This window comes from Lactuca sativa, chromosome 8, assembly GCF_002870075.4.
Source record: "Lactuca sativa cultivar Salinas chromosome 8, Lsat_Salinas_v11, whole genome shotgun sequence".
Taxonomy (NCBI): domain Eukaryota; kingdom Viridiplantae; phylum Streptophyta; class Magnoliopsida; order Asterales; family Asteraceae; genus Lactuca; species Lactuca sativa.
In genome coordinates, this window is record NC_056630.2 from 104,407,806 (window position 1) to 104,423,042 (window position 15,237).

Consider the following 15,237-nt stretch of genomic DNA (forward strand, 5'->3'; position numbering starts at 1 on the left):
CCTAGAGATTTTTGTAACGATTGCCAGAATCGCGAGGTGAACCTACTATCTCTGTCGGAGATAATGGATATTGGTACACCATGTAGTCGTACAATCTCTCGGATGTAGGTTCTAGCTAGCTTCTCCATCTTGCCGGTTTCTTTTATTGGCAGGAAGTGTGCAGATTTTGTTAACCTATCTACGATTACCCAAATGGTGTCTAGCCCACCTACTGTCTTGGGTAATTTGGTTATGAAGTCCATGGTTATCTGTTCCCAATTCCACTGGGGTATTTCGGGTTGTTGTAACAATCCTGATGGCTTTTGGTACTCTTATGCTTAAAGAGTATCATATCATTAAATTTCTAACCAAAAAAATTATATATACACTAAAGTCCCAACATTTTCAACGATTTGACAAAAAAAGTCCTAAACTTTATTTTTTTGACAGTAAAGTCCTAATTGACGATTTGACAAGAAAGTCCTAAACTTTATTTTGTTGACAAAAAAGTCCTAATTACCGGCTAACCAGGAAAAAAGAGTAAAAGTGTCAAAAACTGTCGGTAATTTGGACTTTACTGTAAAAAAAATAAAGTTTAGAACTTTCTTTTCAAATCGATGAAAATATTAGGACTTTACTGTATATATTCCTTGAATTTATAAGAAAATATGAAAAATAATTAATTATTATAATGAAATGTTTTTTTATCTTTTAAATTAAAAAATAATTTAAATAAATAAAAGAAATTAATGATGTTTAATTTTGAGAATTTTTAAATTAAAAAATAAATTCATTAATAAAATTGCTATTTATTTATTACCATATTTATTATAATTATTACATTAAAATATTATGTTGAATTTTATAAAATAAAAAAGCTCATAAAATGACATGTAGAAAAAAAAATTAATTCAAAATAAGCATCAAAATGACATTTTACAAATTGAATGAGAGTGTGACAAATAGCAAAAAAACATTTATTTATTAGAGATGGTTACTACAAATAATGTTATTTTAATTTTTTCATCCGTAGTGTCCACGGGTTATAACCTAGTGTGTGTGTGTGTGTGTGTGTATATATATATATATATATATATATATATATATATATATATATATATATATATATATATATATATATGTTCAGGTTCATTTGAGACCACGCTAATTTTGTGAGACCGTGAGACCAAATCTAAAAATAATTTTAAAATACAAAACAAAAGGAAAAATCCAAAATTTCTTTTTTAAATTATTAATTCTGGAACTTTAATTACCTAAAAATAAAAATAAAATTACCGTTTTTTTTTAAATACGTGAAATATTCTAATGTGATTTTTAGAATGTTAGAATTTTATACTAGATCTCTCAGATATGTAGAATATTTTATTTATTCTACTAAAATATGTAAAAAAATGTATTTTATTATTTTTTTTGGAAAATATAAAATATTTGAATAAAAAACTCAAAAAATTTCAATTATTTTGCATTTTAAAAATGTTTTTTGTTTTATCTACCAAATAAATGACTAGAATTGTGTCTCACGATCTCACAAAATTAGGCCGTCTCATATGAACCTAACCATACACACACACACACACACACATATATATATATATATATATATATATATATATATATATATATATATATATATATATATATATATATATATATATATATATATATATATATATATATATATATATATATATATATATATATATATATATATATATATATATATATATATATATATAAAGAGTGCCACGTTCGTTCTCAAGTTAATAATCTTGCCATGAAATAGCTATAAATACATTTTTTTCTAAATACTCCTATTATTTAAGATTTTCACTTAAAATGACACAATCTGACCTCACAATAAACACATTTACACATTTACACCGAGGCCATTGTGATCTCATATCTCCTCATCAGAGGTGTCTCTGCGACTACACTAGACTTATCAGAAGAAGACAAATCAGAACCACCACCATTCGACGCCAATCGAGCCAAAGAATGATCAGCTTCATCAACACTAGAGAACAAATGCGAAAACAGGTTTAAAGACTCCGGCACCGGTAACACACCTTCTAACATTTTCACAGCAATCCTCATCGTCGGCCTAATCTCCGGTCTATACTGAACACAACAAAAAGCTACTTTAAGCGTCCTCTCAACAGCTTCATGATCCTTCTCCTCAATCGCATAAACAACCATCAAATCATTCAACTCTTTCTTTTCATATTTTCCCCATACATATATTGGAAACCACTGTTGACTATCACCAAGACGCACGTCCATGCTCCTCCTTCTTCCGATGATCTCAAAGAGTAGTATACCGAAACTATAAACATCACATTTGTGTGAAACCGGGAGAGGTAGCTAGAGTTCGGGGGTGGTGTACCCCTGAGTTCCACGTCCTCCGGTCATCGTTATATGAGTGTTATCCCTGTTGCAGAGTTTAGCTAAGCCAAAATCCGCCACTTTTGCGCTGAAGTTCGAATCTAAAAGTATGTTTCCTGGTTTGATATCATAATGAATGATTCTTTGATGACATTCTTCATGTAAGTAAGCGATTCCTCTTGCAGTTCCCGGAGCAATCTCGTGGAGCTGCTCAAACCCTATAACCGGTCCTTTGTTCACTTTAAACAAGTGATTATTCAGAGAGCCAAATTGACCATAAACTCGTATACAAGAGCTCTTAAACTTGTTTCAAAGAAAAACCCATAATGCCTAACGAGATTAAAGTGATGGGTTCTTCCCATTGTGCTTACTCCTGCCATGAACTGTCTTCAATTCTCTTGTTGGAGGTCCCGTTTAGTATTTTCACAACTACAGCTACACCGTTGATAAAAAGACCCTTGTAAACTGTCCCGAACCCACTTGAACCCAATAAGATGCTGAAGTTTTCTGTCGCTATTCTTAACTGTTGAGAAGTGAATCAGATGGGCTTTTCTCTTTCCATGTCATCCAGGAATTTAAACATGGTGAGAGGAATAAACCGGGAGTCGTCACTGAATTGCTTCGTTTGCATCTCAGCTTGGTTCTTGCATATAAATACAATGATCCATATCTTCACCACAACAGCTGCAGACAGAAACAATTAACATCTGGATTAATTAATAGTACCTCGCCATGATCAGAGAATGGAAGAACTTACCGAGAACAAAAGCCGTAACGCTAACACCAATGATCACACCGTCATAGTTTGTCATAGGGTTAGAGTTATCAGATACGGAAGACATTAATGATTCAATGATGTATACAGGACCAGAGAGTTGTATACATGGAGGTTTCAGATAAGAGGTTTAATTTTATTTATTTTTATTCGACAAAACTGCAAATTTGGTCCTTGTGGTTTTCAAAAATCTTTGGATGGGGTCCAAAAAGTTTCCGACTTGCATGGAAGGTCCAAAATCAAGGTTTTTCTGGATTTTTGGTCCCTGATACATTTGAAAAGACGATTTTACCCTTTTCATTTCTTTTTCTATTTTCTTTATTTATTTTGGCATTTAAATAATTAAAAACAAAAAAAAAACTAAAATCTCTCTCTCTCTCTCTCTCTCTCTCTGACATTTAAATAATTAAAAACAAAAAAAAAACTAAAATCTCTCTCTCTCTCTCTCTCTCTCTCTCTCTCTCACTTTCTCATCCCCCAAAAATTTTCCCATCGATCCTATCTTCTTCCTCCCAGTCTTGCTTTCAATACGATTCCATACTACCACACTCCCACCATTCCTACCTGTTTGATGTAAACCTCCACCCAATAACCTTCATTCTCGTTTTTTCTAACTCGTCGCTTTCTCTGTCACTGTTGTGAACCACCATCTACGAAACCCTAGTCGTTGTTCATCCGTTTCGAACAAAGAGGAAGGAAGAGAGAGGCTGAGAGGAGATGAAATCAATTTTTGAAAGCACTTTGAATGGCGCACCAAATCTAGAATGTTACTGTAGGCGCCGTCTTCAATGCATTTGAGATCAAAGGATTCGAATTTGATGACCTTCTTCCCCAACATAGACATAAGTATGTATGTGTGTGTGTCCATTTCTAGATCTAACTTTATCACCGTTAACTTACAGAAGATCTGAAGTCGACGATCATCTGACCAGCTCCATTAATTTCGTCTATGTATCCTTCTTTATACTCGATTTTAGGTCCGACCCTTATCCTTTTTCTTTTTTTGTTCAATCATAGGTGGTACTTCTCCATTCAATCACAGTCCCTCATTCTTCAATCTTCTTTCTTAATATTTTGTTGAGATGTAATTTGATCATAAGATAAATGGAAGAACAAGGTAGATGGGGATGATGTGTTCTCAATGGTGGGTTGACGATGGATATAGACTCATCAATGGTCCTCCATTCAGATACTTGTGGGTGACCCGATTTTGCTTCCTTCCCTCTGACCTTTCTCCTTTTATCTTCCAAATCCAAATGGGGTTTTGACTATCACTACCTCTATTGCCCCCCAAAAAAATACATCGACTATTAGGGCTCCTGTATCATCTTCCTCCTTCATCTGTTAGACGTCGTAGGTAAGGAACTAACTAAACAATCAATCCTCTTGATTGATTGAACAGGAGAACAATAATAACGAGGTGGAGAATCGGACTTACAGGGGTCTCAAGGGGTGACGAGGCTGGTTGGAGATGTGATTGACGGAAGCAGCAGCTAAAGACGACGATGGTTCACAGCAACAACGACATGGTGGCAGGGGCTGCTCCGACTACTTTTGTTGCTTCGTTTCCGATGAGCTCAACGAGAGGGAGGGAAGGAAGAGGATGGTGGTGGAAACCGCCAAAATAAGGTGGCGGGGACTGTTGGTCGGTAATCCAAGGAAGAAAGGGGTGGAATTGGGTGGTTCCCGGTGACACAACCCCAAGAACGACAGGGAGGCTGTGGTGGTGGTGTTTATGGGTGCTTGGGTTCAAAAGGTTTTTTAATTTACCCAGTTGAATTCGACAAGGAGAGAGAGAGAGAGAGAGACAGAGAGAGAGAGAGAGAGCACTGGGTCGGGTGGGAATACTTTTTTCCTTTTTTCTTTATTTTTTAATTAGAATAACATTAGAATAATTATAAAAAATACAAAAAAGAAAATAAAAGGGTATAATCGTCTTTTTAAGTTTTTTTGGACCAAAAACACAGAAAAACTTTGATTTTGGACCTTCCATGCAAGTCGGAAACTTTTTGGACCCCATCCAAAGGTTTTTGAAAACCACAAGGACCAAATTTACAGTTTTGTCTTTTTATTCTGAAACAGAGAATATGCTCCATAAAAGGAATGGTAGTACTTGGTGTTTAAGAATTTGTACATTGAAGTCGTTTTGAAGTCTATAGAAGCAACCTGGTGTAGTTCTCAACAAACGATGACAAAGTCAACTGCCAAAGAAAATAACATTATTCAATGCTCATACATACTTATAAAAAGCTAACATTTTTTCTTCAATCTCATGCATTTGAAACCCCTATAAAAATTTTCCAACACCTCATGCATTTGAAACCCCCACACCCTTTAACCTTCAAAGTAATTAATGACACATAATCTCATTCCAAGAAAATCACACACTCTATAAGTTCAACACCTCATGCATTTCAAACCCCACACCCTTTCACCTTCATTATATAAGTAGTTATATTAGTACATTTTTCTTACAAAAAGTCGTCATTTGGTTGAAGATATTATGATTCAAAAGTTTTCATATAGTTGAAGCATTCGCGATCCAAATATGATGATATGAAGAAATGGGTTATGTCGCATCGATGGTAATTTTAATATGATTTTTTCTTTCAACCAAAACAAAATGAAGCTTTTCTATACTTTCTTTATATTCAATTTCTCATTTTGACCTTTATATGTGATTTTTATGTATTACTCAATCATGAATGTGACTCTCTGTGACATCCCCATTTTCATGGCCAGAAAAGATTGATTTGTTTATGCTTTGTTTTAAAATCAGAGTAATCGTTTATAGAAAACAGTTGCGGAATTTGTTCCCAAAACAAAATGTGATAAGAATTTATCAAAGCATTTCTTTAAAGAAATGTATTTTCATTAAATAACAAAATTTCGGGATGTCATGTTCCGATACAGACCAAAAGCATAAACATTATAAAATAGACCTTACAACAGTTATTTATAACTACTGATCTATAATCCAAAATCTCTCGTCAAGTCCACCAACTTATACTCTTGTGCCATTACCTGTAATGCAAAGAAAACTGAGTGGGTCAGACTTTGGAGTCTGGTGAGCATATAGGGTTTTCAACCCACAATAATATATTTATTATATTCAATCGTCAAACAATCAACCCAGTTACTCATCCCCATTATCTTCTTTATTTCTTAAGGTTTTACCCTAAGAATCGACTATCCTTCCTTCATTCATTCCTAAGGATTTACCTAAGGAATTGGCACGAAGTCCATTGCTACCAAAGTTTATCTATCAGGTACTAAATCCATAGCTATCAGACGCTAACTCCATAGTCACCAAGGTTTATGTAACAAGTGCTAACTCCATAGTCGCCAAGGTTTACTCAACAAGCGCTAACTCCATAGTCGCCAAGGTTTGATTTAACAGGCGCTAACTCCATAGTCACCAAGGTTTATGTAACAGGCGCTAACTCCATAGTCACCAAGGTTTATGTCGGTATTGACAATATTGGTTCCGAGACATCCTCTAGCAATAAATATCAATGGGTTTTTAGAGTACACTGGTGAACATCAAGTCCACAACACCTACAAGTTGCGAGCTTCCTAGTGTTCCATAGGACTGTCTAGAATAGTCTGTGGTTGTCATCCCTACTCTGCTGAATAACGGGGGCCATCGTTTAGGTAAATGTTTCACTCATTTTTCACCTGTCACCCTCATCTCATGATCTATATCATCTTTCGTCTCATCCTCAAACTAATATTTCCTCACACATCAACTATATCATCTACCCATGTTCTACCCAACATATTTGTAGATATAAATTACATATATAGTTTAAATCATATAAAAATTTCCTTCAACAACCATCTCAAGTAAACAAACAACGTATAAACACTTAGCATGTATTTCATAGCAAATACTTCATATCTATACGGTAGAAGAAAATAACTACACACTCACTTGATTAGACGATGCTCGGACAACACTACAGCTTGTAAAAGTAGTATTCTTTGGTAGATCTGGAAGATCTTCACACACCGGGCTTCTCGCGGGCAGAGCTTCGGCTCTGAAACTCTTTTCTTCTCGGGATCTTCGGGCTTTGGGACTCGCTTCGGGTCTCAGGATGATACCAAGGCTTCGGGGGGGGGGGGGGGGGTTAAATAGGGCTTAGAGAGGGTATTGGGAGTGGGAGAGAAGAGATTGAGCAACCAAACTCGGTTGCCCCTTGAATTCTATTTATAGGGCCATTTTTCTGGATTCACGTCGTGAATCTCAAATATTCACGTCGTGAGTTCAATAGTCATCAGGCGTCATCGCAACTTACGTCTGTTAGGCTCCAGAAGTCATAAATACTGAGTTCACGTCGTGAACACTGTATTCACGTCGTGAACTCTAACAGTTTTGGGGTTTCGCGCCCCGAACTTCAGAAATTCATAACTTTCACATACGAACTCCGTTTTCGACGTTCTTTATATCGACGCGTAGGTAAAAACAAGATCTACAACTTTCATTTAGACTTCGTCGGCTAATTTTGAATTTATTTTTATTATATTATTTATATATTATTTTTAGTAGGCCGGGACAGGAAAACTCCGTTATAAACTCGTAACTTCTTCATCTGTCGTCCGTTTTCGTCTGTCTTTTCACCGTTGGACTACAATCGATGAGATCTTTAATTCTCATTTAGATTTTTTTGGCTAAATATGGCTCGATATAATATTCGAACTTCAGGTTGTACACTGCTAAGCCGAAACTTCGAAAAATCATAACTTCCTCATACGAAATCAGATTTGGGCGTTCTTTTCATGCACGCTCTCGTTTTAACGTATTTTACGACTTTTGTTTAGATAGCTAAATCCAAATATCGCTCTATCGTAAATTCACTATTTACGTCGCGCTGTGTCATGCGGGTTCTGTCACGAAACTTTAACAGGTCATAACTTCTTCGTTATAACTCGGATTTCGGCGTTCTTTATATGTACGGAATCCTTGTAACATATACTACAACTTAGTTAAGATTAATCCTTATAAATAATCTTCCATCAAAAAGTCATTTTTGACGCTCATTGTCTCTAAATTGACTAGCCCTGATCTACGGGGGTTACACTCTCCAAACATCAATGTTTTGTTTGGAATACCTTTCTCATTCTTTTTTTCAAGAGAAACATTTTGATTGCAGGTTAGTGAAGAATTATCATCAATTTTCTATGGTTGAATGATGTTCAATAAAGAAAGAAGATTCAAAAAATGGATATAGGTTTTTTTTTGTTTGAGAAAAGTAGACGAATATTAGTTTTTTCTTTTGATTTAAACATACATTTTTTAACATTTTTATTTATATATTTATCCACCCAATGTTCTTATTTATTTGATTGTAGTTTTTCTATTTTGATTATGTGTATTTTCTATTATTTTTTTTTGTTGGGTTATCCTACACAACATATTTACAAGATAATATTTAAAAGATAACATAATTTTTAACATTTGATATGTAATTATGATGACTTATCATGATATGTTCTTCATATGAAAGTAATTTATCCATATTACTACGACAAGAATTACATATGACATTTACGAAAATATATATTATATGTGATTTGTTTAACATATATATGCACCTATGTATGTTATAAATTTATAATTAAATATCTTTATGTTTAATAATTGAAGGGATTAAAATGATGCATCAAAACCAATTATGTAGACGAATAATAATAATAATAATAATAATAATAATAATAATAATAATAATAATAATAATAATAATAATAATAATAATAATAATAATAATAATAATAAATACACATTTCCAAGTTCTGTATTCATTTGAAACTCACACTACAACTCAAGATTTTTCTAATTTATGTATATTTATTAGTTACAACTCAAGAGTTTTTAACTTATGATTGTTAATTAGTAATCACTAATAACTTTTTATTTTCCTTTGTTTTATAAGGTTATAAAGTTTTGCTCATTTAATTAATGTATTTGAAGAGATTTGTGATTTAAATATGAAAAGTTAATATAAATGTTATAATAAATGTTTAAGTGTTTTTATGTTATTAAAAGTTGTAGTGTTTATTTTTCGTATTTTTTTATTATTCGTTGTATATATATCTTTTTTTAATACAAATGTTATAATAGATGTTTTTGTATTTTTATATTACTAAAAGTTGTAGTTCATATATTTTGTTACCCGTTATATATAGATTAGCATACGTTTGATATATAATTTACACAATTTTAAACGGTTTATAAAATTATCAAATAATTGTATATATCACAATGACTTAAAAATTAAAATTATAATCATCATATCATACTATATTATAAATGAATCATTTTTTCTTTCACCACATTCATTTGAAACTTTCAACTTTTCATATTTCCATACAATATACGTAATTTATTAACTTAAATATGCTTTTAGTTGTAAACATTATCATAAATGGAAGAATTTGTGACTCATCAATATAATATACTTAATTTGTTAACTTCAATATATAGTTAAATAAATAACATACATTAATATATCAAATAAGCTTCAAAATTTAGTGTAAAATTTAAAACCTAAAGTAAAATATCAAATAATGTTTAAAAAAAATTCAATATATATTTTTTAACATAATTAAAAGGAAAACATTAAATATAATAATAATAAAATAACCTAAATTGATGAATCGAAGTAACTAAAAGGTGTCTGAAAACTATATTCTAACAATATTCGTTTAACCTGTACCGCGCAACGCGCAGGAATTCGTCTAGTTTTGTATTAAGGATTTCTCATAAAGATTATAGACAAAATTGCAAAAATGGTCCCTGTGGTATGCAAAATTTTGGGGTTTTAGTCCAAACAGTGACTTTTTTGGTTTCGTAGTCCTTTTGGAGTGGTTTGTATGCAAAAATGGTCCCTCCGAAAACTGAAATGACTATAATACCCTTGAGTTATTTATTTTTCATTTTTCTTTCATTATTCTTAAAATTTAATATTTATTTATTTTAACAATTAAAAAAATAAAAAAGGGCTTCTTTCTTTCTTTCTCTCTCTCTCTCTCTCTCTCTCTCTCTCTCTCTCTCTCTCTCTCTCTCTCTCTCTCCTGTACGAAGCACCCTCCCAGTTCATCTTCTCCAACCTATTCTTCTTTACTCGTTTACCCTTAACTCTTCTTTTTCTCTCTATCGTAATGGTCGTGTTCTTACTGAAATTAAATTAGTGGATCTTCTTCTCCATCCTCACCAGAGCATACTCCGATTCCAATTTAGGGTCCTCAATTTAATGGAGCTTCTTAGTAAGGATCTGTTTTCGATGAAGAAACAAACGAACAGAAGGAAAATCAGGAATCTCCGGTGAGGCTGAGAGATCACGAAAAAGGGCAGGCGTCGACCTCCGACGACCCTCGTAGGTTCAATCTGCGTATGATCGGGAGGGAGAAGTACGAACGAAATCAGCAAACTGATTGGGACGACGGATTTCAGAGAAACATCGCGACTCATTTGAACTGGTTCGACGACTTTGACGACATCGACGAGAACGTAAACTAATGAAGAACAAAACCCCATGTGAATCATGGTTAGTGAGATCGGGTAAGGGCAATTGTACATCTTTCGATCCAAGATGTATTTGTTGTAGACGATTACAGTGAAGCTTAAGATGATCCAAATCGCGACGTATGTGTAGGAGAGTATGATTTTCCTCAACACACCTTCGCTCAAGGCTCCTCCTTTCCCCATTCTTCGATTAGATCTGGGTATGAAATCGGTTGGATTTGATGGATTTAAGGGTGAAACGAGAAATCCCCTGTTGGAATTGGGGAATTAGTGGGAATTATATATGGAGTTTGTAGAAACTTGACTGAATGATTGGGGATTTTGAGTTTGGGTAGTGTGTGTTTGAGTGTGAAAGTGTGTGAAGACGGAGGACTGAAGAGGAATGAGAGTTCAATACAGGTTGTTGTATATGAAGGGAAGTTATTTTCATGCCTATCGATGGAAAAATAAATTAAACCCACCATCCATTTTATGAAAATAGTTGGTGCTTGTGGTATGGTGAAGTCGTCGTCTTGGTGATGATGAAGAAAAGTTGCTGGTGATGGATTTTAAATAGGAAAATACGGGTGGGTGGTTTATGATGAAAAGCAAAGAGAGAGAGAGAGAGAGAGAGAGAGAGAGAGAGAGAGAGAGAGAGAGAGAGAGAGAGTTTCATTTTTTAATTATTAAAATGAATAAATAATTATAAAAACTTTAAAAAAATGAATTTAGAAATAAAAAATAAATACCCAAGGGTATTAAAGTCATTTCAGTTTACCAAGGGACCAAATCCGCAATGAAACTAGCTCAAAAGGACCACGAAGCCAAAAAAATTGTGGTTTGGACCAAAACCCCAAAAAAATGCATACCACAGGGACCATTTTTGCAATTTTGTCAAGATTATAACTGCGTTTACCAAGTCCATCGAACAAGACACATGAAAAAAAATTATATTAGTTTTGCAAGTTTAGCAACATGTTTCATCTAGCGTGAAATTAATTTTTATTGGTAAACACAAGAAAATAACAAAAGTTATAAATATAAAACGTACAAATTATGCAACATTACACGGCTAATTTAGTTGGACATACAATGAAAATTAACATGAGTTATCTTTATGTTTTTAACTCTTAATACGTTAAATTATATATAGATTTATATTTATGTCTTAAACAACGGAATAATACGAAAATAACAAGTTAAACCTTGAAGACTAGAAGGAAGAATAGTCGAACAAGTGCCCAGTCCTTTTTCTATCTTTTCTAAAGAAATTGTGAACATTCGTTTCCCCTAATCCTTTTCTCTTTTGCTTCTTTTAAAATAAGAATAAATCTATTACGTCAAAGTACCAAAATACCCTTAAAAGCTATTCTTAAACCAATGCATTTAGAAGGGTGATGTACCCGAAGGGTAACATATCTATCATCATCTGAACGATTCACATCAACCATTTTCAATGCACATATAAAAGTCAATCGCATAACAATAATAATATTTTGGATGTGTCAGAGTATAAACCATAGACCTCCCGTATGAAATTTCACTATCAACCAGGGGCGTATAGCCAATATAGGGCAAGAGTGGGCCTTGACTCACCCACAAAAAACTAAAGTTATATATATATATATATATATATATATATATATATATATATATATATATATATATATATATATATATATATATATATATATATACACACTAGCCGTTTACCCTGCGCCAAGCGACGAGTGTGACAATGGTGGTTGAATGCTGAAAGATAAATTAAACCCTAGAAATGGAAACATCAGCGATATATATCCAAGATTTGTGAACAAAAATTGCGAGATTTGGGGAAATACGGAGATAAGGAATGAACCGGGTCAAAATAGCCTAAGAATAGGGGATAAGAGATTTGACCTTTTCAACTGTTGACCATATGTACTCTACTCTTTTTGTAATGCATAAATTGATTGTACAAATGCATTGTATGTTTGTACGACTTAAAATTCAGCATTTGACAAAAAATGCTTTATAATGTAATTAAGATATATATATATATATATATATATATATATATATATATATATATATATATATATATATATATATATATATATATAATACATATTTTTATTAAATAAAAGGAAATAGAGTTAAAAAAAATTTGTCACTCGTTCATATTTTGTATATTATTTGGTTTATTCTAAAACAAAATCTTGGCTACGTCACTGCACAGACTCTCACTGTAGGGACACAAGTTGCACATCTAAGGATGAGCATGATACGAGTTTTTGACCGAAACTAAAGATATCAGTTTTTTGCTTGCTAAAACCACACAGTTCGATTTTTTGAGTGTGGGTTGGTGTTGGTTTCGGTTCAGATTTATAACCAAAGGCAGTATGGTTCGGTTTTTTGTTTAGACGGTTTAAAACCAAAAAATCCTTAATCCCATAATGGGCCTATTTCACGGTTGTGGCCTACCATTGTTTCATTATTTAAGTTGGTTGTGGCCTGTGGGATGTGAAGTGTGGTAATGCTTTAATGGGTTATGGGCCTATTTTAAATCAAATTATGCAAGCATTCAAGTCTCAAACTGCTACCGAAAGGAAGAAACAAGTTTTAGAATCATACCATAAAGGAGAATATTTAAACTTTAACAACTAAAAAACACCACCAATTTTAAAAACAACTATCTAGTCACTCAAATTTCAAGTTTCTGTTGTAATGCCAACATTAAAACACCACAAATAACTAGACTAACAATATTTAAAATTATACTTAAAAACCTAACATCTTAAAAATAACATATTTAAACATTTTGAAAATTTACAAAAAATTATCACTTATAGTCTTCTACCCAAGACATTCTAGCCTTCTTTCAATTTTTCCGACCTTGCTATTATGATCTTTTCATTGCTGCAAAAGTACAAAGCACAAACATCATAAATATTTCAACCAAAATCCAAGACCGAATTAAAGATTAGAAAAAGCCCACAAAAGCATAAAATATAAACCAAAGTATAATATCTTATTTACATGCAAGCAATTCAAACCATTTCCTTTAATAGCAAGGTCGGAAAAATTGAAAGAAGGTTAGAATGTCTTGGGTAGAAGACTATAAGTGATAATTTTTTGTAAATTTTCAAAATGTTTAAATATGTTATTTTTAAGATGTTAGGTTTTTAAGTATAATTTTAAATATTGTTAGTCTAGTTATTTGTGGTGTTTTAATGTTGGCATTACAACAGAAACTTGAAATTTGAGTGACTAGATAGTTGTTTTTAAAATTGGTGGTGTTTTTTAGTTGTTAAAGTTTAAATATTCTCCTTTATGGTATGATTCTAAAACTTGTTTCTTCCTTTCGGTAGCAGTTTGAGACTTGAATGCTTGCATAATTTGATTTAAAATAGGCCCATAACCCATTAAAGCATTACCACACTTCACATCCCACAGGCCACAACCAACTTAAATAATGAAACAATGGTAGGCCACAACCGTGAAATAGGCCCATTATGGGATTAAGGATTTTTTGGTTTTAAACCGTCTAAACAAAAAACCGAACCATACTGCCTTTGGTTATAAATCTGAACCGAAACCAACACCATTTCCTTTAATATAATCTTCGCAAACAACTCTAAAGTCAAAAGACATTGAAAGAAAGAGAATACTAATACAAATCCAAATGAACCTCAAGAACCGACATACGGAAGCGACCCAGAGGCAACAACGGAGGTAGTCCAGCGATAACTAAGGCGGAGGTCTAGGGTTGACGATTTTCTTGGAAAAAAAAGTAATAGTTAAGGAGCAATCATATGTAAACATGTAAGTGTTGTTCGAGAGTGAAGTGAGAACACAAACTTATCTCGAGTAATCTCCATTATACTAAAAAGCTTGATGACACTAAAATTACCTTTTATATATATAGAAAATCAATGTCTTTATCTCAAAGGATGATCATGACATGGACGTGTATAAAATAGTAACATATACATCAAAGTTTGCCACATTATGAAATTTCGTTTAAAATTAATAATCTAAGTCATAAAATAGCTACAAGGGCATTTTTTTTCTTTTATTTAAGATTTTCAACTATAAACGATAAGAGATGCATTTTTATCTCAAAATAAACACATCTGGTTACTAGTAGGCCATTGTGATCTCGTATGTCCTGGTCAGAGGTGTACCTGCAACTATAGTAGACTTGGTGTCAAGTAATGTCGAGTATTAATACATAGATATTAAAATCAATGTCTACGTCAAAAAGTGCCACATTATGCACTTTTCGTTCTCAAGTTAATAATCTAAATCCATGAAATAGTTACACCTTCATTTCCAACTTATATTTAGTGGCGGCCCTGGGGTGGTGTCGGCTGTGCGGTCGCACCAGGCCTCCGATTTTAGGGGGCCTCCAATTTTTAGGATAATTTATAGTTATAGTATTGGTATTTTTGTAAAATCTATTTTTATGTTTTATCAATAAATAAAATTAGTCCGATAACTTTTGGTTCCAATTTTAGATGCGTTTTAACATTTGGCCTCCGATGCGTTTGAATTACCGAAACAATGTCTCATTTTAAAATCATTGTCAGCTACA

The 15,237-nt window shown here is 32.8% G+C and overlaps 1 pseudogene; it reads right to left on the minus strand.

The window, feature by feature from the left end:
• Window positions 1–1,875: 1,875 nt before the first annotated feature.
• LOC111909565 (G-type lectin S-receptor-like serine/threonine-protein kinase At1g34300) lies at window positions 1,876–3,562 on the minus strand (annotated as a pseudogene).
• Between the last annotated feature and the right edge of the window lie 11,675 nt (window positions 3,563–15,237).